This window comes from Carlito syrichta, unplaced genomic scaffold (genome assembly GCF_000164805.1).
Source record: "Carlito syrichta isolate Samal-C Ts95f unplaced genomic scaffold, Tarsius_syrichta-2.0.1 Scaffold142894, whole genome shotgun sequence".
NCBI lineage: Eukaryota > Metazoa > Chordata > Mammalia > Primates > Tarsiidae > Carlito > Carlito syrichta.
The window spans coordinates 2,918-27,356 of NW_007086990.1; the positions used below are offsets into that span (position 1 = coordinate 2,918).

Here is a 24,439-nt window from a genome sequence, read left to right on the forward strand (position 1 = left end):
GGCGGGCGCGGGCCGCCGTCGGCCGGCAGCCTGCCCTGAAGCCCCGGGTCTGGTGCCTGCTTGGCGCCTCTTGATGCTGAGATGGTGGGTTAATAGTTCGCTCGTTTTCAGTCGTGTTTTCCCCGCTAACAAGGAGCATCATCCTGCCTGCTGACTGGGAACGGTCTTATACAACCCTAAATCAGTGCCTGTCTCTGGCGAACATGAAGCTTTTCCCTACCCCTCGTTTTTTGTGCCCGGATAGTTTGTGAAATTCTTTAAAAAGGAATGCAGGAGTCTGTAAACTCCAGCACTGTGAAGAAATAGAGCACTGGGGTTGCTGTCATATATTATTTAAAATTGGAAGGCTGGTCACGGGGGCTCATGCCTCTGATCCCAGCGTTTTGGGAGGCTGAGGCAGGAGGATCACTTGGAGCCAGGGGTTTGGGACAAGTCGGGGCAACATAGTGAGACCCTGTCTCTACAAAAAAAAAGTTTTTTTTAATTAGCTGGGCGTGGTGGCATGCCCCTGTAATCTTGGCTACTCTGGAGGCTGAGGTGGAAAGATCCCTTGAGTCCAGGAGTTCAAGGCTGCAGGGAGCTATGATCATAACACTGCGCTCTAGCCTGGAAAGAAGGCAGGACTCTGACTCTAAACATTAATAAAAATAATTTTCTTTGGTGACCACCCATCCTTCAGAGTAACTGAAAACTGACCTCTTAAAGGAATAAAAACAAAGCGTCTTTGAGACTCATGAAGAGCAGGGTAGAGACCTGCTTATCTTTGCACTTGGTGTCCGACACAGGACAGTCGCCCGAGAGGGTGCTGCATCCTGACCATCCTCTGGCACAATTTGCCACTCTGTGTCACTTCTGCTTCTGTAGCAAGGAAAGTGGCTAAAATGTTTCCCCTTTGGGGGATTATGACTGGGCCGTATGATAGAATTTGGTCTCTTATTTGAAAACTTAATTTCAATATTTCAGCTTGAACTGTCTGCATGCTTTGCATCCATCCTTCCAAGCTCTGTACCAGTCCTTTGTACATCTTTACAATAAAACTCTCTCTTTCTTTCCACAAAAAAAAAAAATCATCTCTGCTGAAGACAGAGAGAAAAGAGAGGCCAGAACTGAATCCAGGAATTAGACTCCAGGGCGGCATCTGCTGTGCTCCAGGCTCTGGAGAGCATGGAGGGTAGTGGCACGAGGAACCACAGTCCTCGGGACAGACTGCGGGAGGGCACTGCAGACGGTCCCTCCAGCTCAGTTCTCCCAACACACCTTCCCTGGTGAACATCACCGTGCCCATCTTACAGATGAGGAGAGTGGGGCTCGGACTGGGGAGCCCCCTGTCCTCACTCCCCATTTTTCCTCTCCATCTCCCCCTGGGAGAGATCTGTTTGTTGGTGCAGCCGAGATGAGCAAAGAGCTCTGCGGGATGCTCCTTCCCTCAAAGGTTTAACGGCCAAAGGAAGGGTCTCCCAAGATTTGCACAAATGGAAGCATCTTTTCTGCATGTCGATGTACCATAGCTTATTTTACAATCCCTTACTGATACTACTTAGATGGCACTCAATGTACCATCTTAACTTTCAGCTCTTAATATGAAATGTCTTTCGGGTTATCCTCATTGTTCTTATCCCATCTTCTGCCTTGTACAAATTTCAACTTGCCCCAAGGTCACCTCTTCCAAGAGGCATCCTGACTACACCCATGCCCACTCAGCTCTCTCAAGGATTTTGCACCAATCAATCCACAAGTATTCCAAGCGTTTCAACCAGAACTGTTTATCTATCACTACAGAATCCTTAGACTGGAAGAAAATTCAGAGGCAATGAATCCCGCCCCCCTTCCAGAGAGGCAAGAATTTGCACTACAGTCATCCACGCAAAAGTTTTGCCAGCCCTTGCCTTAACTAGCCCCGGGATAGGGGCATTTCTGTTTCCTCGTATTAGCGTGCTTCGGCATCTTTGGAAAAATTCTGGTACAAGAGCAGAGTCCAGGCTGTTCCGCCTCCCACCTGCTGCCCCGACGGGCTTCTCAGCCTCTGTGCCACCGTGTCCTCCTCGTACAGCGGAAGCAGGGAACCCTCCCCCCCCCCCGCTTCAGGAGGCTGACCCACAGTGAGGAGGGGCCACTCCACGGAGGCAGCAGGGGCCGGCAGCCCATGGCTCCTGCGTCCCTGGTGTGATGAGGAAGTGCAGGGGGAGCATCCTGGGATTTGAGCAACGTGGGCTCCCTGGAGGGTGGGGAAGTGCATGTCGGCAAGGCAGATGCCTCGCCATGTGGGGCCTCCAGGCCAGACCAGGAACCTGGCCGGGTGAGCTGGAGGAAAGGGGCTGTGTCGGAGATGCTGCCGGAGGCCAGGGAGGCCCTGATGGGCGAGGCGCTCCCCCCGCCGCACAGTGACCCCCCTTGCCTAGCCTCCTGGGTGTTGAATGTCTACCTGCTTCCTGAAGACCCACTGTGGTCATGTCAGATGTCCACGCGGCGGGGGCCCTGCACCGAGGCTGGGGACCAGGAGGTCACTGGGGGGTGGCAGCCACGTGCACGAGCTGAAAGACACAAGGCAGGGGAGCAACGGATGAGACGGAAGGCACAACGCCGCCCGCCCCCGTTGCAGACACGGGCTCCCGGGGCAAGCGCACAACTGCTGACGCCGCCGAGGTGCCAGGGGTTGGGGCAAACGAGCTAGCTGTGAGCAAAACAGTAAATAAGTGAACGCGATGAAACGGATCCGTTTAAAGACAAGAGGACGGCCTTGCCCAGACTGACCTGGAGCAGAAATGAAATGAAGTGGCTGACTAGGCCTGTGCCTGAATTCCCAAACCAGGGCTTTTCCAGCCGGGCTGGAACCGGGCAGTCAGGGAAGCAAAGAGGTGTCAGATGAGACCCCAGTAAGGAAGCTCCTTGCCCCCCTCCTCCTCGAGGTCAGAGCCGAGGGGGAGAGCTGCTGTCAGCCCAACGTTCACTCCCGCTTTCCTCGCTTGTAACAGTCAGAAACGGGGGGTGCTCTGGGCGTCAGACAAAGTGACTTCTGAGGCCCCTTGCAGGACGCCTTGACAGTTTACACCCCCTTGCACTTTGCTCCGGGAACGCGTGCCTTTCAGGGACAGTGGATGAAAAGGACCTGGCTGGCAAACTTACCTGGGTTCTGTCCGAACACCTCTGGGCCCTGCCTCCCTGGGCCCTCCCTGTCTCCCGGGACGCTCGTGGGTCCCTCCGAGACAGCGGCCAGTGGAGCCCCATCCCAGAGCAGGTGGGGGGGCGGTGACTTTAACGCGAGACAGCAACGAGCCCCTGCCGTGGCCCAGGCCGAGGCCCAGCTCCGGGTCAACGAGGCCCAAAAAAACCATGGCAGGAGGGCTACTTGGAAGGCAGCTGGGGCCTCCCTTCTCACCTGCCCTGAAGGGTGACCCAAAGAGCGTCCTCTCCATCTTGGCCCTGACCCACTCTGCAGAAAGATGGGCTCAACAGGACAAAGCTCGATGCCAGGAGAGCAGGGATGCCGCACCTACCGGAACCTTTAAGATCTGCGTATTCACCCTCCCATTTGGCAGATATGAAAGCAGGCTCAGGGACGGGAGTGGCCGGCACAGAGCAGGTCCCTGAACGCCACACAGGACGCAGGCGCCACAGTCTTCCAGGCTCATGCAACCCCAGCACTGGGCCCAGACGGGTTTCCAAGAAGGCAAAGCCTGAGCTGACCCGGGTTCCTCTCCAGCAGGCACAGGGACAGCCAGCCCCCAAAGAGTATTTCCCTCCACCTCGCACATAAAGAGATACAGGATGGCCCCCTGGGAAAACCCCCAAAGGCCTCCCTTTGGAGCTTGGACTCTGCCTCTGCGCTAAGCTGGAGGACTGAAAGACCTTGTTACAGGCTGAGCTGCCTTCCTCTCAGATTCTTATGCTAAAGCCCTCATCCCCAGTAGTCAGAATGCAACTGTCTTTGAAGACAGGGCCTCTGAAAGAGTGAATAAATCCAAGTGAGGCTGTCAGGGTAGGCTTTAGTTCCATCTGACTGGTGTCCTTGTGAGAGGAGGGAATTGGTAAACACATGCACTGAGAGACCACGTGAGGATGCAGTGAGAAGATAGTAACCTGCAAGCCAAGGACACAGCTTGGGAAGAGACCAAGCCTGCGGCCACTTTGACTTTGGACATCCAGCAAGTGATCTTGGTGGCCCAAGCAAGTGACGCAGATGTGTTCACAGGGGGCCTTAGCACTCCCAGGGAGACCCTCAAGGAACCCAAGCCCAGCTGGGCCTCCAGGTCTGGGATGAATGGTCATCTGGGCCCCCGGTCATCTGCTGAGATCTGGGCAGCCCCATTGGCCGAAGGCCACCTTCTCCAGAAAGCCTGCCTCCAGCCCCTGGGGGGAAGACGCCACCCCCAGCTCCTCCAGCAGCCCCTGCCCCGCTCTTGGCCTCTGCTGAGCCCTATCCAGCGTCCATTCAGTCAAGCTTGGGGAAGCCAACGAGGACGCCTGGTGCTCTCTCACCCTCAAACCACCGGAGGGGACGCCCCGGGCGGTGCTCCTGCGAACAGCCCATGCAGGGAGGAGGGCAAAAGGAGGGCACCCAGATCTCAGCAGGGGCCACCCAGGGAAAGCGCCACTCCCACGCCCACCCCCTGGCGGGAGAGGAAAGACCCAGCACAACCAGCAGTTCCCGCTCCTGCGATGCGGAATTAAAAACATGTGCTCACACAAAAATTGTACACAAAATACTTATAGCAGCATTATTCATGGTAGCCGAAAAGTAGAAACAACCTAAATGCCTATTGACTGATGGATTTGGATAAACAATATTATTCGGCGATATTAAAAAAGCCAAATACGAGGGGACCTCAAAAATATCACGTTAAGTGGAAGAAGACAGGCACAAAAGGCCACACGTTGTGTGATTCCATTTATATGAAATCTCCGGGGCAGGCCAATGCAGAGAGACAGAAGGCAGATCAGTGGTTACCAGGGACTGGAGAAGGAGATGGGGAATGGCTGCTAAGAGGCTCAGGATTTCTTCTGAGTTGATGACAAAGTTTTGAAATTAACCAGTGGTGGTCATTGCACATCACGAATACACTAAAACCTGCTGAACTGTACACATTTAAAGGTGCATTTTATGACACAAGAATCATATCAGAATTTTAAAAATAACATGTAGCAAAAAAGCCATGCTACTGCATGTAACCTTATGAATAACTCTCAAAAATATTAAAGGAATCCTTGCTGGGCACTGTGGCTCACACCTGAAATCCCAGCACTTTCGGAGGCCGAGGCGAGAGGACTGCCTGAGCCCATGGATTCAAGACCAGCCTGGGCAAAATGGTAAGAACTCATCTCTACAATAATTTTTTTAAAAATTAGCCAGGTGTAGTGGTGCACACCTGTAGTTCCAGCTACTTGGAAGGCGGAGACAGAATTGCCTGAGCCCAGCAAGTCAAGGCTGCGGTGGCCATGAGTGTGCCACTGCACTCCAGCCTGGGTGACAGAGTAAGACTCCGACTCAAAATAAAAAAGTTTGGATAAAAATATTAAGGGAATCCAAACACAGTATGTTACACTTCAGTAGAAAGTATATTAAAAACTCAGGAGAAGCCGGGCTTGGTGGCTCAGCCTGTAATCCCGCACTTTGGGAGGCTGAGATGAGCGGATTGCCTGAGCCCGCAGGTTCGAGACCTGCCTGGGCAACTTGGCGAGACCTCATCTCTACAATAAATTAAAAAATTAGCTGGGCGTGGTAGCGCGCGCCTGCAATTCCGGCTACTCGGAAGGCTGAGGTGGAAGGATCGCTGGAGCCCGGCAGGTCAAGGCTGCGGTGCCCAGGAGTGGCCACTGCACTCCAGTCTGGGTGACAGAGTGAGACTCCAACTCAAAAAAAAAAGTCAGGAGACAAAAATATCAATTGATCCTAGATACAAGGTCCACTTCTGCACTCTCTGTTTTGCTCCACTGAACTATAAGTTTATCTTTATGTCAACACCACTCATCTTGGCTACTGCAGCTTTATTTTCCAAAATGCTGAAATCGGGCCGTCCTTAAGCTTTGTTCCTTTTCAAAACTGGTTTGGCTAATCTAGGTCCTTCACATTTCTGTGTTAATTTTAGAATGAGATGGTCAATTTCTATAGAAAAGTCTGCTGAAGCCAGGCTTGGTGGCTCAGTCAGTAAGCCCGCGCTTTGGGAGGCTGAGGTGAGTGGATGGCCTGAGCCCGTGGGTTCAAGACCCGCCTGGGCAACTTGGCAAGACCTCATCTCTACAATAAATACAAAAATCAGCCGGGCGTGGTAGCGCGTGCCTGTAATTCCAGCTACTTGGAAGGCTGAGGCAGAAGGATCGCCAGAGCCCAGCAGGTCGAGGCTGTGGTGGCCGGGAGCGGCCACTACACTCCAGTCTGGGCAACAGAGTGAGACGCCAACTCAAAAAAAAAAGAAGAAGAAGAAGAAGTAACAGAACAGGCAGGAATGCAGAAGGCTACAACACAGATGCAAGTGTCCCCTGACAACTCATACAGGCGGGGGGTGCGGGGGAGTTCCCATGCTGGGTAGAGAGAGCCTAAGCAAGGAAACCAAGGGACAAGGAAAGAAGGGTTTTCTGGGAAAACAGTGCACACAGAACCCTGGATGAAGGAAAGTCTTGCCATGCTTGAGGAGGTGCAGGCCTGGAGGCAGGAGGAGATAGAGCCAGAGGGCAGGAAAGCCCTCAGAGATCACTGTGCAGCCTTATTCCTAAGTAAAATGTGGGATCAGAAAAGCATTTACGGCCCAAAGACACTGGGTCCTATGGGTGATATGAAAAGATAGCTTCAGGAAGATGCAATCTGCAAAATCCTGATTATGGGAAACACTATAGGACAAACTACCAGGTTTCTACAGTAAATTGCATGAATAAATAGGGAAAAAATTAAACTATGGATTAAGGGATTTAGGAAACAAATTAACCAACTACAATGTGGAGACCTCCTTTCATTCCTGATCCATACAATCCTAACAACAATTACAAAACAGTTGGGGACATGTGAACATAAGGTATTTGATGATATTATGGATTTTTAAATTTTGCATCAGAGTCTCACTATGTCACCCAGGCAGGAGTGCAATGGCATGCTCACGGCTACCGCAGCCTTGACCTACTGGGCTCAGGCGATCCTTCCACCTCAGCCTTCCAAGTAGCTGGAACCTCACACGCGTGCCACTATACCCGGGTAATTTTTCTATTTTTTGTAGAGACAAGATCTCACCAAGGTGCCCAGGCTGGTCTTGAACCCCTGGGCTCAGGTAATCCTCTCACCTCCACCTCCCAAAATGCTGGGATTATAGGCATCATGAGCCACCATGCCCGGCCTACATAACTGTTCAATGTCAGCCTGGAGGGGGAGTATGGTATGGTGGTTTTCTTTTTTTAAGTTCTCATTCTCATAAACTAGGACAAAAATGTGTATGTCTAGAGGACCCCTATTATCATCATCCCTACAACGACTGGGATTTGCTTCAACATGGCAGTGGCTGGGGTGGAGGTGGGGGAAAGGAAACATAAAACTAACCAGGGATTTGCAGCTGTTCACTTGACAGCGTCCTCGGCACTCACTTCGTTTTCGTGCTTGGACTTTTCCGAAATGAAAGCAGTGAGCATTCGGAATTGGAGGCAGGCCAGAGGGGCCCAGGCAACACAAAGGCGGTGGTCAGGGCCTTCTTGGCGTCTGTGAAGGGACGCCTGCAGGCTGGCTGATGGATGGACAGAGTGTGGAGGAAAGCGAGAGACCAATGCTGACCAGTGCTGGTCCCGCCGAAGCACCAGGTGATGCCCATTCCCAGTCCAGGTCAGACTGACGGGGTCAAGAAGAAGTTGGGGATGGGGGAGACATGATAGGCGGCACTGGGTGATATCTCAGTGGAAACGTTCAGGAGGCAGATATTCCGCGGAGGCTTGGCAGAGATGGGCGTCTAGAACCCAAGAATGCCTGGTTGGAGAAGACATTTGAGTTGCTGATAGGTCTATGGTATTTAAGGCCGTTGCCATGTACAATCCCCCAGAAAAGAAGGTGTGGAGAAGACCAGGCCCTAAAGCAGACCGAGTGTTCCCCGGGAGACTAAGCCCAAGAGGGGGATGGGGCTGGGGCAAAGCCAAGAGGAAGCCAAACCAGGGAGCGCCAACAGTCGGCTGTGCAGAATGCCCCCGAGAGGCCAAGAGCCGTGTAGGCTGCGAGCTGCCCAGGCGGGGGCAACCCAGAGGCTGTTGGTGACCCCAAGGAGAGCCATTTGGACGGATGGTGGAAACAGAAGCCAGGCCAGGGTGAGGAGGACACGGAGATCTGGGGACAGTGCCCTTTGGGAGCAGAAAGAGGGGGCACTTGCTGGGAGGTGGGCTCGAGTGCGGGGAAGATACTGCAGACGACTGTATGCTGACAGGATGGCCCAGGAGAGGGAGGAAGGGACTGGAGGGTGGAGCCCACCTCGCCTGGGAAGCCTGGCCATCGGCCTAGACCCTTTCCACAGGTTCCCTGTACACGTCTTTGGCCCTCTTACCACTGAGATGACTAAATACTCAAGTATTTGCTTAGAAGTCCAAGAACAAGCAAGTCTGACTGGTTCCACCTCTATCCCAGCATCTGTCCTGGGGCCTGCGACAACAGATAGTCCATGAGTGTGTGTTATGTGAGGGAACCAAAGAGCTCAGGCTTCGGAGAGGAAGGTCTCAGGAGTCTGGTCAAATCTACCCGAAGTCAGTGTGTCACAGCCTTAAGTCTGGATGTCGACGGCCATTCCCTGGTGTGTATTTCTGCAGCCTCCCTGCCTTAAGGTCCTAATATTGAGATACACACACACACACACACACACACACACACACACACACACACACTCCTGGCTTCCTCTCCCAGCGCCTCTGGCGAGGCTTAGACCCCAGGACACCCCGTCTGGCTGAGACTTTACTCCAAGCTGACTGGTCCCTGACTTGGCTGAAGACCGGCGTCTTCTCAAGAGGCGTGTCGGTCATTCAGACACCAGGTAGAAGGGAAGAAAGAACTGCCGTCTGCACTCCATGCAGCGCTGGTTCCTCCCAGCCATCTTGTGAGGTGGCCGTTACTATCCCCTTTCACAGACGAGGACACTGAAGCCCAGAGAACTGAACAGGCTGGGCTGGACAGGACCCCATGCATGAGTGCATGCCCTCTCCACCACCCGTGACAGCAGCATCAGGTAAGGAAGGAGTCATTAGTGCAAGAATGAGAAACCATGCGTCTGTCCACAGACAGATGGTCCGAGGTGCATGAACATCGAGTCCATATGCCACCCCTTTGCCGTCCCACTGAGGATACTGGACCGTGAATGTGAGTCGAGTTTGAGAAACACGTGGACAGTCACCGCGGAGCCAGGATGCAGCTCAAAGGGAAGAGATATCATGTGCTCCTGGTCACAGCATTACTGATATTTCAACAATTGTGCCATGTGCCTTGAGCACATGGCAGCCCTATCTCCCCTTCCGATTGCAGCCTCCATGACCACGCTGGGCCTAGACCCAGCTCCTGCCCTGCACACATTCCGGGACTCCAGCGTCTCACCCCTGCCCCAGGTGCTGGCTACTGGTGAGAAGGCTCCATTCAGATCCTCCTTGGGTCCTGCATGCCCTGCAAGGCTCTGGGGAAAACTAGGCGGAGAAAGTGGTCTCTACCAGGTTGCCAGCCTCCCACAGACAGCCCAGAGATGGCTGCCTCCAGTGCCCCCAACACAGCACCCCCACCCCAGCCACCGCAGACCCCCAAGGCTCCAAGAAGGGCACCCAGGGCAGCCGCTGGCCCTTTGTTTCCAGACCTGGCCCTTCTAGGCTGGGATCAACGCCCCACTCTTTGGCCTCGTTCTCCAGACTGGGAGGAAAGGAGACTCTTCTGAGACCCACAGGACCACAGGCAGAGGATGACAGCAGGTGGTCTTTCAGGTCCTCTGGGAACCTCCAGACGCTCTGGAGCTCCCACTTGGGCAACCCAAAACCCTGGTCAGGACCTGGCCCGGGCAGGAACTTCCAGGCCCTTGTCCAGGAGCCTCTGCACAGTGACGGCCACCATGAAGAGACGTGGCCAGCGCAGGACTGGCTCTTGAGGACGCAGAAGAAACGCAAGCCCAGCTCCAGACCTCCACCACCACACCCCCGCGTGGCCACCACCCACTCTAGACTCTGGGTCCCGCTGGTGTGCTCGGGCCCAGCGCCAGGCTCCCAAGTGCCCACACTGCTCAGGCCCTCCTGCTTCGGCCTTCCCAGCCCCGGTTCCCGGGTGGGCGCCTCCTCCCAGGGTCCAGGCGGGCGGCGCAGGAGCGCAGGGCGGTGGGGAGAGGCGGAGGGGTCTGACAGCTCAGCCCCGCTGCAGGGGGCAAGGCCGGACCTTCTGGGGTGGGGACGCCTCCTCCGGGCACGGCCACTCCGGGCAGACGCATGGCTGACGCAGGCCGTGCCCTGCTTCGCGAGGGCCAGTGCCGGCGGCCGACCCAGGGCGAGGATGCCGCCTCCAGGCAGCCGGTGGGCTTCTCTCCCACCCTCAGTCACAGGCCTTCATCCAGCTGGGGGTACAGCAGCCTGAGGCGCCACACAGCTGCCAGGGGTGTGGGTGGGGCCGCCGCCGCCATCTCCAGGCATCACTGACCCACCTGGAGCAGCCCCCACGCCTGCCAGGGAGGCTGGAGGCCAAGGCCATGGGTCTGCTGGGAGCACGAGGGCTCCTGCTTCCCCGTGCTCAGAAAGAGACTGGTGCCAGGGAACCGGCCTCTGCAGCCCCCGTCCCGCCTGGCCCTTCCCGTGTCTCCCTGTAGGCGGGGCTGGGCCAGACCCGGATTTTTCAGTGTCTGGGAGCCAGCACCCCTCAAGAGAGAGGATGCAGGGGTCTCTCACACACAAAGGGAGCCCTGGGGCCGCACCTCCCGGTGCATTGCTGTGGCCCTGGGGTCACAGCGCTGAGGACCCTGAAGTGCCCCTGCCTGGGGGCCGGGTTGGAGACCCTGGGCAGGAGACCCAGCATGACAGCCCCTGGCACACCTGCAGCCTCTGGAAGAGGGACGGATGGCAGAAGCAGCTCCTGCAGGGAGGAGCCAGGCGGCCAGGATCCCCCTTGAGCAAGTCAGAGGCGTTGGCTGGGTGGGAGCTAGGTGTGGCTTCGGGCTGCGGTGGCAGCAAGAGAGCGAAGGAGCTTTTCCATGGTCTCAGTGAGAGCTTGGGGCAAGAAGGGGGCTCGGAGGCGGGCGCCACAGGTCTGGTGAGAACAGGGGGGCACGGAGTTCACTGGGGCGCAAACCCCTGAAATTAAAAAAATAGGCCGGGCTTCGTGGCTCATCCCGGCGCTTTGGGAGGCCGAGGCAAGTGGATTGCCTGAGCCTGCGGGTTCAAGACCCGGCCAGGCAACTTGGTGAGACCACATCTCTGCAATAAAATAAAAAATTAGCATGTGCCTATAGTTCCAGCTACTTGGAAGGCTGAGGCAGAAGGTTGGCCTGAACCCTGGGGTGGCCGTGAGTGTGCCACCGCACTCCAGTCTGGGAGACAGAGTGAGACTCTAACTCAAAAATAAAATAAAATAAGACCAGGCATGGTGGCTCATACCTGCAATCCCAGCACTTTAGGAGACCCAGATGGGAGGATCGTTTGACCCCAGGAGTTCGAAAACAGCCTGGGCCACATAGTGAGACCTCATCTCTACAAAAAAATTTAGAACTTAGCTGAATGTGGTACGTGCATCTGCAGTCCCCGCTACTTGGAAGGCTGAGATGGAAGGATGGCTTGAGTCCAGAAGGTCAAGGCTGTGGTGAGCCATGATCGAGCCAGTGCACTCCAGCCTCAGTGACCCCCAACTCAAAAAAAAAAAAAGGCAAGCCAGGCCCAAAGGAGGAAGTTCTCGTGGGGCTAGTCCACTTGCAATGTGGAGTTGTTATAGGCTGAAAAGAGGCCATTTGGGCTACATTAGAACAGTCATGTAGAAAAGACTTATAACTTGTATTCTTTTGTGGCTAAGTTGGGCTAAACGTAAAATCCGCTTGGATTCCAACATGGGCATTTTTGCTACCCGCCCCCTACCTTCTCCTCTCCGGGCATGGCCTTGCCCCACTGGCCAGTCTTATCTAGTAGCCAGTGCTGGTGCTGAAGACGAAACAGCTGGGCAGCCAGACCACCTGGTGATTAGGCGAGTGGACAGAGGCCGAGCTGAGTGTGTCTGAAAGTTCAGAGTGGGCACTGCCCGCTTCTCTCCATCTGTGAATGCGAGGACATGGGATTGTTATGGTCCAGGGCTCTGGAATAGGGGACTTTTACAATTATGTTTTCCGTCCCATCTAAACATTGCAACTGTCTGCCCCTTCCGCAAAAAACTGTAAAAGAACATATTGTGATTTCAAAATGTTATCTAAAATGTCAACATGACCAGGAGACTTTGTGTCACGTCAGTGGTCCTGAATCAAACATTGTTCGTGTAAATCTTGGGTCATGCTAAAACCACACATGGCCTTCGAACTTGGGGTGGGTGAAGGGCTGGGAATTTGGGATATGAACACTGGAATGAATCTGTGTTACTCTGAGCGGGCTTTTTGGCAATGATGCTGACCTGTCTCCATATAGCCTGGTTATAGAAATGAAGCACTCCCTTTTCTCCCTGTCTCTGCCTCCCATATCTTAATTGACTGAGCAGGATACCAGTCGATTTATTGGATTGGGCCATAAGAGAATGGCCTGGAGACACTAAGCCCAGAACTGTAGGAAAAATAAATTTATACATTCAAATTACACAAAGAGTAAATATGTGCTATTGATATAATAACTGAAGGACTGATCTCCTAACATATAATCTAAAACTACAATTCAATTTTTTAAAAAAGCAACCACCCAATTTTTTACATGGGTAGACTGTATAAACAGTTCACAGGAAAAAAAGTGCAAAGGATTTTACACACAAAAACACTACCCAACCTCACTTTTAAAAATAGAATGCTGGCTAGACTCGATGGTTCGGCCTGTCATCCAGCACTTTGGGAGGCTGAGGCGAATGAATTGCCTGAGTCTGCAGGTTCAAGATCAGCCCGGGCAACATGGCGAGACCTCATCTCTACAATAAATTTTTAAAAAATTAGCCACCTGTAGTTCCAGCTACTTGGAAGGCTGAGGCAGAAGCATCGCCAGAGCCCAGCAGGTTGACGCTAGGGTGACTGTGAGTGTGACACAGCACTCCAGCCTGCGACGGAGACTCCGACTCAAAGAATAATAATAATAATAATAAATGCTGAGTAAAACTGGTCCTGGAATGCCACACTCACCCTTCAGACGGGCAAGGATGCGAGAGCATGATAGCGTGCACTGTTGCTGACCATGTGGTCCACGTGGACAGCTGGTGGGAGCATCAGTGCTACAAGTTCTAGAAAAGCAACTCAACAGTATTTGACCAAATTATAAATGCAAGTATCCTGCAGACCAAAAAGTTCACTACTGCATGTAAACTCGAGTGTGTGCAAAATGAGCTTTCTAGAAGATGACTTGTTGCCTTGTTGTAACCGTAAATGTCCATCCACAGAAGACTCGCTAGCTGGTTATGCAAGACTATTCTGCAACCAAAAAAAGTGAGAGAGAATTCTGGATTCTTTCTAGGTTCTGAATTGAAACAACGCTAAGATAAACTAAGTGAAAGAAACAAATTATGAAAGGAACATGACTTGTGCTGTGTGCTGACTTTGAGGGAAGAAAAAAACAAAATACACACGAGAGCACTCAAATGTCAAAGAGATTTTAAATATATACCTGAAGGAGCCACGATAAAGTGGCAACATCCTCCAGGGAAAGGAACTGGAGGTTGGTGGTCTGGGGAAGGAGAAGACTTTTCCCTGCATTCTTTGGGTTTTGGATTTTGAATCAACTACTTAACAAAGATGATTCGTTGCTTCATTGTTGCAATAGCAAATGTCCACCAATAGGGGACTGGTTAAATAAGTTACGGAAGATCTATAGAATGAAATAAATACTCTGCAACTAATACTCTGTATGAATCGTGCAAACAAAATAAACCAACAAAACCGAGAATTTGTTCTGAGAAGCAGATACTCCTCTGAGCCAGAGCAACCTCATGCTGTGAAAAGCGTTCACTAAGTCTCCGATGGTGACAGAACATGGCAGCTCACTGGAGCCTAAAATATAGCAACACAATGAATAAAGTTCTGCTTAGAAGAAAAAGGACAATATATATTCTTACAAAGAATGGATTTTTGTAGAGTCATAAAAACTGACTTTTGCTGCTTTATGTATTTATTTCTCTAACAAATAGGAATCTACAAAAGTGCCATTCTGCAACTTGCTTTTGTCACTCCACAGTATCTCTTGAACATCCTTCCATGTTAGTGATTAATATAGGTTTTCCTCACTACTTTTAATGCTTTCAGGTCATCTCATGGTATGAAAGTACCAAAATTAATGTAACCAGTCCCATTTGATGAAATTTAATGAATGGAACAAAATAAGGGATCCACAAACTATAAAAAAATAGGGAAGACTATTGGAAACTGCCTTTGTAATCAGGCCTCCTAAGCAAAACACAAAGCCATGTAAGAAAATACTATAAAATTTGACTATGTAAACATTCAAAGCTTTATTTATCACTGTTAAAAGTTAAGGGGCAGATTCTGCAAAATCATTTGCTGCGTATATAACAGATAAGGGAAAAATATAACACATTTCATATAAAATATAATAAACATTTGTAATAAGTAAATATATATACATTAAAAACATAAAGAACTCCTAAAAATTAGTCAAACCATTAATTCCATGGGGGGAAGTGGCAGAGACCATGAACAGGTGAATCACAGAACAAAAGCAAATGGACATGTATAAATGTACTCGGTTAAAACAATGTAAAACATTTCTTGTTTAGCTGATTGCCAAATATTTAAATGATTTATAGTATTCACCAATGGTTAAAAAAAATTGTGAATCTAAGGCTGTGTGCTGTGGCTTACGCCTGTAATCTCAGCACTTTGGAAGGCCAAGGCAGGAGAATTGCTTGAGCCTAGGAGTTCCAGACCAACCTGGACAACATAGCAAGACATCAACTCTACAAAAATAATCAAAAATTTAGTAGTCCCAGCTTCTCAGGAGGTTAAGGCAGAAGGATCATCTGAGCCCAGGAGGTTGAGGCTGCAGTAAGCTGTGATCATGCCACTGCACTCCAGCCTGGATGACAGAGTGAGAGCCTGAATCAAAAAAGAAAAAAAGAAAAAAATTGGGAATCTAACACCCTGAATGCGGAAACATCAGGAGCTCACTCCTCAAGTGCAATTTGGGAGTATTTATAAACACATGAAAGATATCTTTCTTTTAATCCAGCCTTCCAGGCCTGGGAAACCATCCTGAAAATCTTGGTGTAAGGATATGTGCCCCAAGCATGGTATCACATGCCTGTCATCCCAACCTCTCCAGAGGATGAAGCCCAAGAGTTCAAGACTGGTCTGGTCAACACAGTGAGAACCCCATCGGAAAAAATGAAATAATTCTTTTTTTTTTAGCCACTAGAAAAAAACCAGGGCTTTCGTAATGCCATCACAAAGGGCAGGTCTTCGTAGGGCGGGGAGCGAGCTGTCAGCTGGAGGAGGCCCTGCTTGCCAGCGATGAGTGGTCCTCAGGACCACGTTGAGAGTCCCCGCGCAGGGACATTATGGAGATGCAGCGGTCCTTGCTGGCTGGCTTGGACTTCTCCTCGCCTTGAGCTCCTGGGGCCCTGGGCCTCATCTCCTTCTTGTGCTCCAGCACCATGCTGCGGTGCCTGTCGAAGGCTGGCACGCGGCCCAGGAGTTTCTTGTTGAGACAGTTGACGAACATGTGGGTGTCGTTCTTGACTGCGTGAGCACAGAGAGTGGACCCACGTTACATTCTTCTTCCTCCAGCTTCCACAGCTCCCCTGGGGTCATCTCGCTCTTGGGCTTGCGGAGGAGGCTTGCGGTGGCAGTTGAGCTTGCGGGTCATGTGTGTCTCCGAAATAATTCTTTAAAAATGATATCTGCAGCCGGGCCGGTGGCTCAGCCTGTCATCCCAACACTTTGGGAAGCTGAGGCAAGTGGATTGCCTGAGCCCAAGGGTTTGAGACCAGCCCAGGCAGCTCGATCTCGACTCGACAATAAAATACAGATTAGCCAGGCATGGTAGCATGCATCTGTTGTTCCAGCTACTTGGAAGGCCGAGGTGGGAGGATCACCCGAGCCCAGCAGGTTGATGCTGGGGTGCTCATGAGCATGCATGCCACTGCACTCCAGCCTGGGTGAAGGAGTGAGACTCCAACTCAAAAAAAAAAAAAAAAAAAAAAAGAGATACTTGCACAAAGGGAAGCCTACATGTATTGCTGACTGCAAAATTTTGTTTAGTCCTAGAGCAGAAAGAAGCAAAAAGCTTGATGGAGAAGGAAAACTGAATCCAGAAATGTGCTGAGACCCCATGGATTGGGAATTTAGTACATAACAGGGGCGTTTCGATGGAGTGAAGAAACCTTTCTAAAAGAGAACACAGAGTTATTTACAAAATGGAAAACAAAGTCAAAAGGAAAACAAACGATGGGGATAATTATGTTGATTAAAAAAAGAAGAAGCCGGCTTGGTGGCTCAGCCTGTCATCCCGCGCCTTGGGAGGCTGAGGTGAGTGGATTGCCTGAGCCCGCGGGCTGGAGACCCGCCTGGGAAACTTGTCGAGACCTCATCTCCACAATAAATCAAAAATCAGCCGGGCATGGTAGCGTGCACTTGTAGTTCCAGCTACTTGGAAGGCGGGGGGGGAAGGATCGCCGGAGCCCAGCAGGTCGAGGCTGCGGTGGCCGGGAGCGGCCACTGCACTCCAGTCTGGGCGACAGAGTGAGACTCCAACTCAAAAACAAAATAAAAATAAAAATAAAAAAAGAAGAAAGGGGATACATGAGGAAGGGACTCCCCCAAAATCACAGAACTGTCTTTCGGAAGATGTGCCTTGCGGCATGCTTGGAATTTGCTCCTCAGGATTAAGTGGTTAACTGACGTGCTTATCTGGAAGTCCTCGATTTGGGGAAGAAACATCCCAAGCTGTGGCAAACAGGTGACTGGCTCTTCCACCATGAAAATCGCACCTGCCCACACGGCGCTGGGAGTCCAGCAATTTTGACCCCACACGGCACGATCCCCAAGCCCCACCCGACCTCACCCTAGCCAAGTTTCTGCTTTTTTGTTTCCCCAGGCAAAAAAGGTCCTCAAAGGGAAATGTTTTGCCCATGTGGGAGAGGTGAAACCAAAACTGGCAGAAGCACTAAAAGGCATCTGCTCTTTTGAGCACTGGAAAAAGCATCCCTGTGGGTGTATCGCATCCAATGGAGAGGACTTTGAAGGTGACTGAAGCTTAAACATGTAAGAATAAATACATAAGTTTTTATAAATAAACTCCAGATTTTGGTCGTCCCTCCTTGGGCATGGAACTGGGGAAAGAAGTGGCTGGAACGAGCCTATTTCTTCCCCACTCTTAGAGGTCAGCAAACTACCCTCCAGGCAAAATCAATCTGCAGCTTGCTTTCCTGCCACCCTGTGAGATAGGAATGCTTTTTTCATTTTTCCTAAAGAGAAGGTTTCATTCTGTTACCCAGGCTGGAGGAGCACAGTGGGACAATCACGGCTCACCACAGCCTTGACCTTCTGGGCTCAGGGGATTCTCCTGCCTCAGCCTCTTGAGTAGCTGGCCCTACAGGAGCGCCCCCCCCCCACACCTGACTTATTTGTTATTTATGTGTTTGCTTATTTTTGTAGAGACAAAGGCTGGCTGTGTTGCCCAGGCTGGTCTCGAACTCCTGTCCTCAAGCAATCCTCCCGCGTCGGCCTCCCAAAGTGCTGGGATGACAGGTGTGAGCCACCGGGCCAGGACTTTTAACATTTTTTAGTGACTGAGATCACCAGAAGAATATTCGATGACAGGTGGAAATTAAATGAAGTTCTGTTGACACAGAGTCACCCGCTCGCGTGCTTCGGTGCTAAGCTGCAGAGTTGAGTGTCATCCACAAAGCCGAGCACACTCTCCGTGTGACCCTTGCAGAAAAAGCTTGCAGACGGCTGCTTTAGAGGGGACAGGAATGTCTAGACGCGCATGGAGGCTGCCGGGAGGCCCCGCGGCTGGAGAAACTGTGGTTCTTTCTTTTAATCAACTCCGTTTAAAAATTATTTATTTATTTATTTATTATAAAGATGTGGGGTACAATTCCGGTTGGCTTTTGGTTGTTGGGTTATAGCGGTCCTTTACATAGTCTAGACATTAATCTGTTAGCGGCACATGATTTGCAAATATTCTCTTCCATCACGTGGGTTGCCATTTTACTTTGTGATAGTGTGATTTGGTGTCCTTTTTTTTTTCCACCATGAGAGGGTGCTGGATTTTGTCACATGCTTGTGTTGCACCAGTTGAGAGTATCATGTACTTTTTTCCTCCTTCATTCTGATCATGCAAAGGATTTTTTTTTCCTAACATGAGTTTTGATAGTTCTGTATATATTCCAGGTACAAGTTCTTTGCCTAATACGACATTTGCAAGCATTTTCTCCCTGATACGTTTTTGGCAAAGACACAGAAACGATTCAACCAAGAAAGCATAACCATTTCAACAAAGGTGCAAATCAAAACCACAATGAGATATCGCCTCACAGTCATTAAGGTAGCCATTACCAGAAAAAAACAGAAAACAGTCAAGTGTTGGTGAGAATGTGAACAAACTGATACCCTTTTGACTGCTGATAGGAATGTCGAAAACTCTCTCGTGGTTCTTCAGAACCTTAAACAGAATTGCCATGTGGCCCACAGTTCCACTTCTGGGCATATGCACAAAATAACTGAAAGCAGGGACTTGAACAGATATCTGTACACCAGTGCTCACAGCAGCACTGTTCACAATAGCCAAGCAGTGGACACAATCCATATGTCCGTCAAAGAATGAACAGACACACAAAATGTGGCATAGACACATGAGGGACTGTCATTCAGCCTTAAAAAGAAACAAAGTGCTGACACATACTACAAAGTCTGTGGATGAGCCTTTAACACATTATACCAAGTGAAATAACACACAAAAACAAATGTTATGTGATTTCACTTATGAGGAACCTGGAACAGTCAGATTCATAGAGGCAGAAAACATAACAGTAGTCACCTGGGGCTGGGAAGAGCAGGAAATGTGGATTTACTGTTTTGGTGTGGAACAGTGAAAAGGCTGCCAGATGCGATGGCTCACACCTGTCATCCCAGCACTTTGGGAGGCAGAGACAAGAGGGTTGCCTGAACTCAGGGAGTCGAGACCGACCTGGGCAACATGGCGAGACCTCATCTCTACAACAAATCAAGAAATCAGCTGGGCATGGTGGTGTGTGCCTGTGGTTCCAGCTACTTGGAAGGCTGAGGCAGGAGGATCTCCTGAGCCCAGCAGGTGGAGGCTGCGGTGGCTGGCAGTGTGCCACTGCACTGCTGCCTCTGACTCAAAAAAAGAAAAAGAAAAAGTTGAGTATGGTATTGATGACTGCACAAGAATGTGAGTGTACTTAATACCAACGCACACTTTAAATTGTTAAAGTAGTTGGTTTATGTTATATATATTTTATGGTAATTTCTAAAAAGAGAGAGAACCAATCAATGCAGAAAATGGGCTAAAAATATAGAGACATTTAGCCAGCTGTGGTGACTCCTGCATGTAATCCCAGCACTTTGGGAGGCCTACTCTGGAGGATCACTTGAGCCCAGGACTTGAAGATTAGCCTGGACAACATAGCGAGACCTCATCTCTACAAAAATAAAAAAATTATCTGGGAGTGGTGATGCACCCTGGAGTCCCAGCTACTCAGGAGCCTGAGGCAGAAGGATTTGCCTGAGCCCAGGAGGTCAAGGCTGCGGTGAGCCATACTCAAGCCACTACACTTCAGTCTGGGCAGCAGAGACCCTGACTCTCTGTATCTATATGTATCTATATCGTCTATAATGCTGAACATCTACTTATGCATCTATTTGCTACCCATAGTTACCCTTCCAAGAAATCTCTCTCTCTTTCTCTCTCTCTCCCCCCACCCCTTTCTCAGAAGAAGCTCAATGTCACCAGCCAGTCAAGAGACGCAATTCAGACTGAGGAGCGGTATCACCACATACCTATTATGACAGCTAATGAAGAAGAGTGGCAGCACACACGCCACAAGGGTGCAGAGAATACAAGGCTGGCGGAAAAGCAAAAGGACACAGCCACTCTGGGAAATAATTTGGTCGTTTCTTTTAAACCTAAAAATGTACTTAACATACGACCTAGCCATTGCACTCAAGCATTTGCCCCAAAGAAATGCAAAGTTATGCTCAGGCAAAAGTGTGTGCACAGATATGCATAGCAGCTTTACTTATAATAGCCGAACAGTGGGAACATCACAAATAACTTTTAACAGGTGAGTGGTTCAATAATTTCTAGGGGCCACATGCTGTGTTATCCCGTTTGCATGACATTCTTGAGGCAACAAAACTGTGGAGACAGAGAACAGACTAGTGGTTATCAGGGTTCGGACTGGGGGTCTGTGTGTGGTTGAGGGAGAGTAGCCTGGGGAAGCCCTGTGGAGATGGGACATTCCGGGCCGTCATGGTGGTCTAGTCACAGGACGCTACACATGATGAAACTGCTGCATGAGCACCATGCATGAGCACACACAGATGCATGGACAGCCAGAGAAGCCTGAATCAACTCCGTGGATTGCACCAACATCAATTTCCTGGTTTTATTATTGTCCTCTAGTTGTGCAAGATGTCATCATTGGGGAACACAGGGCCTTTCTTTAATTTTTTTTTACAAATTTCTGTGAATCTATAACTATTTGAAAGTAAAAAGTTGGGGTTTTTTTTTTAAGAGACAGGGGTCTCACCATGTTGCCCAGGATGGTCTCGATTTCTTGGCCTCAAGTGATCCTCCTGTCTTGGCCTCCCAAGACACAGCGATTACAGGTGTGAGCCACCACGCCCAGCCTTTTCTTTATTTTCCTTTCTTTCTCCCCTCCCTCCCTCCCTCCCTCCCTCCTTCCTTCCCTCCTTCCTCCTTTCCTTCCTTCCATTTTAAAGATCCCAGATTCTAAATTGGCATTCTATTAAAAGAAGTTATTGCTTTCTGTTGGGCAGTTGGGAAGATACTCAGAGCTCTGCTGATGGTGGGGATTGAGGTCCACCCATGATTTCCTGTGGTTTCACAGACACATTTCCTAATCCAAATGGGGACCTCACTGTGGGGCAGAAAGGGTCCCAACTACGTGGAAGGCCACGTTATTAAAACACGAAGTACTTGTTTGAGACCTTCTCTGTACACCCAGAGGCCTATAAGACCCACACAAGAACAACAGTCAACCATGGATGGCTACGCCTGGATCTGACCCTCTCAAGCTAAAACTTTCTCACTCTGATGTTCTCTCATAGCCTGTCTTCTCCCTAATGGAATGCTAAACATATTGTTTATTCCTTCTCCCATAATAGATGAGTCTACACTTTGACTCATGAACAACTAAAAGGAGGGAATGAAGTGGCTATTAGTGACCTAACCAAGGTAACTCCATTGTATGGTAGTTCTTCCATCTTGTATCCATGTAACTACCCTAACCGTTCCAGTAAACGTATACCACATCTTGTTGGCAGAACTCCAGGGACTTTCTAGTTACTGGCTGTGCCAGGGACATAAAGTTAACCAAAACTCCCTAACAGTCAAAAGTTTCCATTTTGGTTGCTAAGTCGCTAGTTTATGGTCACTAAGTTACTTGTTTATGGTTGCTAAGTTGCTATGTATCCTTGCTGTTTTTGCCTTTATAAGCCCCTTGCTTACTTCATTCAGGGTCAAGAGTTTCTTTCTGGCATGAGCCTGCTCTTTTATTGCTGACAATAAAAGACTCAATATTTAACTTTCAGTGTGTTGGAAACTCCTTATTCACAGTGCAGCTACAACATTTGGAGGCCCCAGCAACATTGCCAAGCTCAGGAAGCGGCCTCACTTCAGCTCTCCCTGGCTTGGTGAAGAAGTTATAGGAGAGACACCCCTGAGACATTCCAGGGCCCCATAACCTCTCACCTGGCCCAGAGGGAGTTGGAACAACCACTGGCTTCCCATTTCCTCAAAAATACCTGAGTCCGTCTGCATTCTTCTAGGAGGTAAGAATCTGTTCAGTTTGTGGCCATAATTCTATTTAAGGGAGTCACTGCCTAACGAGGCTGTCCCTTGGACACTATTCATTAGGCCAAGATGTTGAATGAATAGAGTCTCGATTCCGTTTCTGATTTCAGTTTTGGTTTTCTCACTGGTCTGACAATATGGGGTCACAGGCTTCTCAACCCTCCAGTACCCTGGACTGTATGATAAAGGATTTTTCTGCTGGATTTGGTGAGGATTACGGTGTCTGCCTCCTGAAAGGCAGGCTCCGGACACTCTGTGAAATTGACTGGCCTTTGTTTAATGTTGGATGGCCCTCCACTGGGTCTCTGGATGTTCGCATCACTCAGTCTGTCTGAAAGGTCATCACGGGGACTCCTGGCCACCCTGACCAATTTTCCTATATTGACAAATGGTTAAATTTAGTCTTTTAAAACTAAAAAAAAAAAAAAGTATTTAAACTCTTCAAGTTCTCAATTCAGTCTCTCTAGGGTGGGGTAAGAAACAAGCCCCAGAATCCACACCTGCCCAACACCCTCATCTTAAACTACCTGCAAACCAGGCACAAGGATTATTAATACAACATAGGATAAATAAAATAACCTGGACTTTACTCTGTAGCATATCAATCCTCGTGAAAGTATATCAGACCTATTATAAAAACAAAAGAAACCATTTTCTCTTGCCAACGTTTATCTATTTTAAATTCTTAATTTAAACTACAACCTAGCTACATGCCTCTGTCTTCAATTTTTCTTCAGACTTCGTCAAAGTGGGTGCATTTTCTTGTTAAAGTACAACCATAAATGATTTATAAGGGAATATTTCAACTTACATTAATAAATTAGAGGCTTTAGCGAATCATACAAATAATGTACAGGATTACTTTCAGTTTCCCAGCATTGTTTCTGGGGTAATAGTCTTTTTTCATCATTGTTTGCCTCATAATTTTTGCCTGTGCTCTCACTTGGTGTTTTATTACATCCAAACAGATTTGCTTGGAGTCCCACTGTTTCCTATTCATGCCCTTGGAAAAAAATAGGTAGGGGACATCTCTATGGTCCACCTCAGTAGGAAGCAGTTACAGAAAATTGATCTTTGCTCCATTTCCCAGGATCATAAGAATATTTCCAAGAGCAGGAGTGGGGAATAAAAGGACAAACCGAGAGCAGGAAGCTGTTCTTTATCTTGTTATTAAACCCTAACACAATGATGAAAAAGTGGAGGCTATATCCTGGAGAAATGCATTTTTTAATCTTGTTCCTAAACCCTAACACAATGATGAGAAAGTAGAGGCTGTGTCCTGGAGAAATACATACTCTAGGTAAAAATTAACTTTGCTGACCGTGTCTTTTCAGAAACACAGACTCCTTAAGCATGACTGGTACCAGCCTATTGCAATTTGTCTTTCTAGAAACCCAGACTTCTCAAGCATAACCAGTATCGACCCATTGTATATTCAGTGTCTGGTGACCAGGACCCCACTCAGGGTCTCCAAGACATCCACAAGTGGTCAACAAGGAAATCATGGCAGTCACATCTACCTGACTGCAACATCTCCAGGGGAAAAAATTTAAGCCAGGGCTCAGGGGGCTACAGTGCCACGCGCATCTAGAGTGTTGCCCCGCTTCCAGCCTTTTTGCCCCCTTTCCCACCACTGCTTGAGAACCCCCTGGCAGCAGTCCTACCAGTTGTAGCAAGTTACCACCCCCACATGTCCTTGGGAAGCCCATTCAGGTTTCCACATGGCTTAACAGGACTCTCCTCGGGTGGGGGGAGCATGACAAAAAGATATTGAGGTTCTTGCATGTTTTTTTTTATATAATCAATCTCTTTCAAGTTATATCTAAACTGGGACTATATCAACCTTCTTCCGAGGAGAAAGTAAAGGGATCACATAAATTAATCCGGTTAACTAACTACAAAAAAGGTCAATTGTAATTTTAATCTGTTTTTCCAACCAAACATACAAGTGCTCTAGTAAAATTTTACTTCCAACTTTACCATGTGTTAACACATTAGTGCTAAATAACACCAATGTTTGTTATATCAGCCTCGCTAAAGTTGTATATTATAAGCAAAAGGTTAAATCACCTGTTGTGTCTAACTAGCACCCTCTTAAGAGACAGATAAAGCTTTAAATGCTAAACACCCTGCATGACATGATAAGGTTTGGGAACTGGCCATTCCCACCTGGCTAAGTCACTTTTACTAAGCCTAGTATTTCTCCTGCCAGATGGATAAAATACTGGGTACTCAGCTGGGCTCAGTGGCTCAGCCTGTCATCCCGCGCCTTTGGGAGGCTGAGGTGAGT

General features: G+C 49.4%; 1 pseudogene; it reads right to left on the reverse strand.

Moving 5' to 3' along the window:
• Nucleotides 1-15,567: 15,567 nt before the first annotated feature.
• Nucleotides 15,568-24,439, reverse strand: part of LOC103251429 — a 10,147-nt pseudogene continuing 1,275 nt past the window's right edge.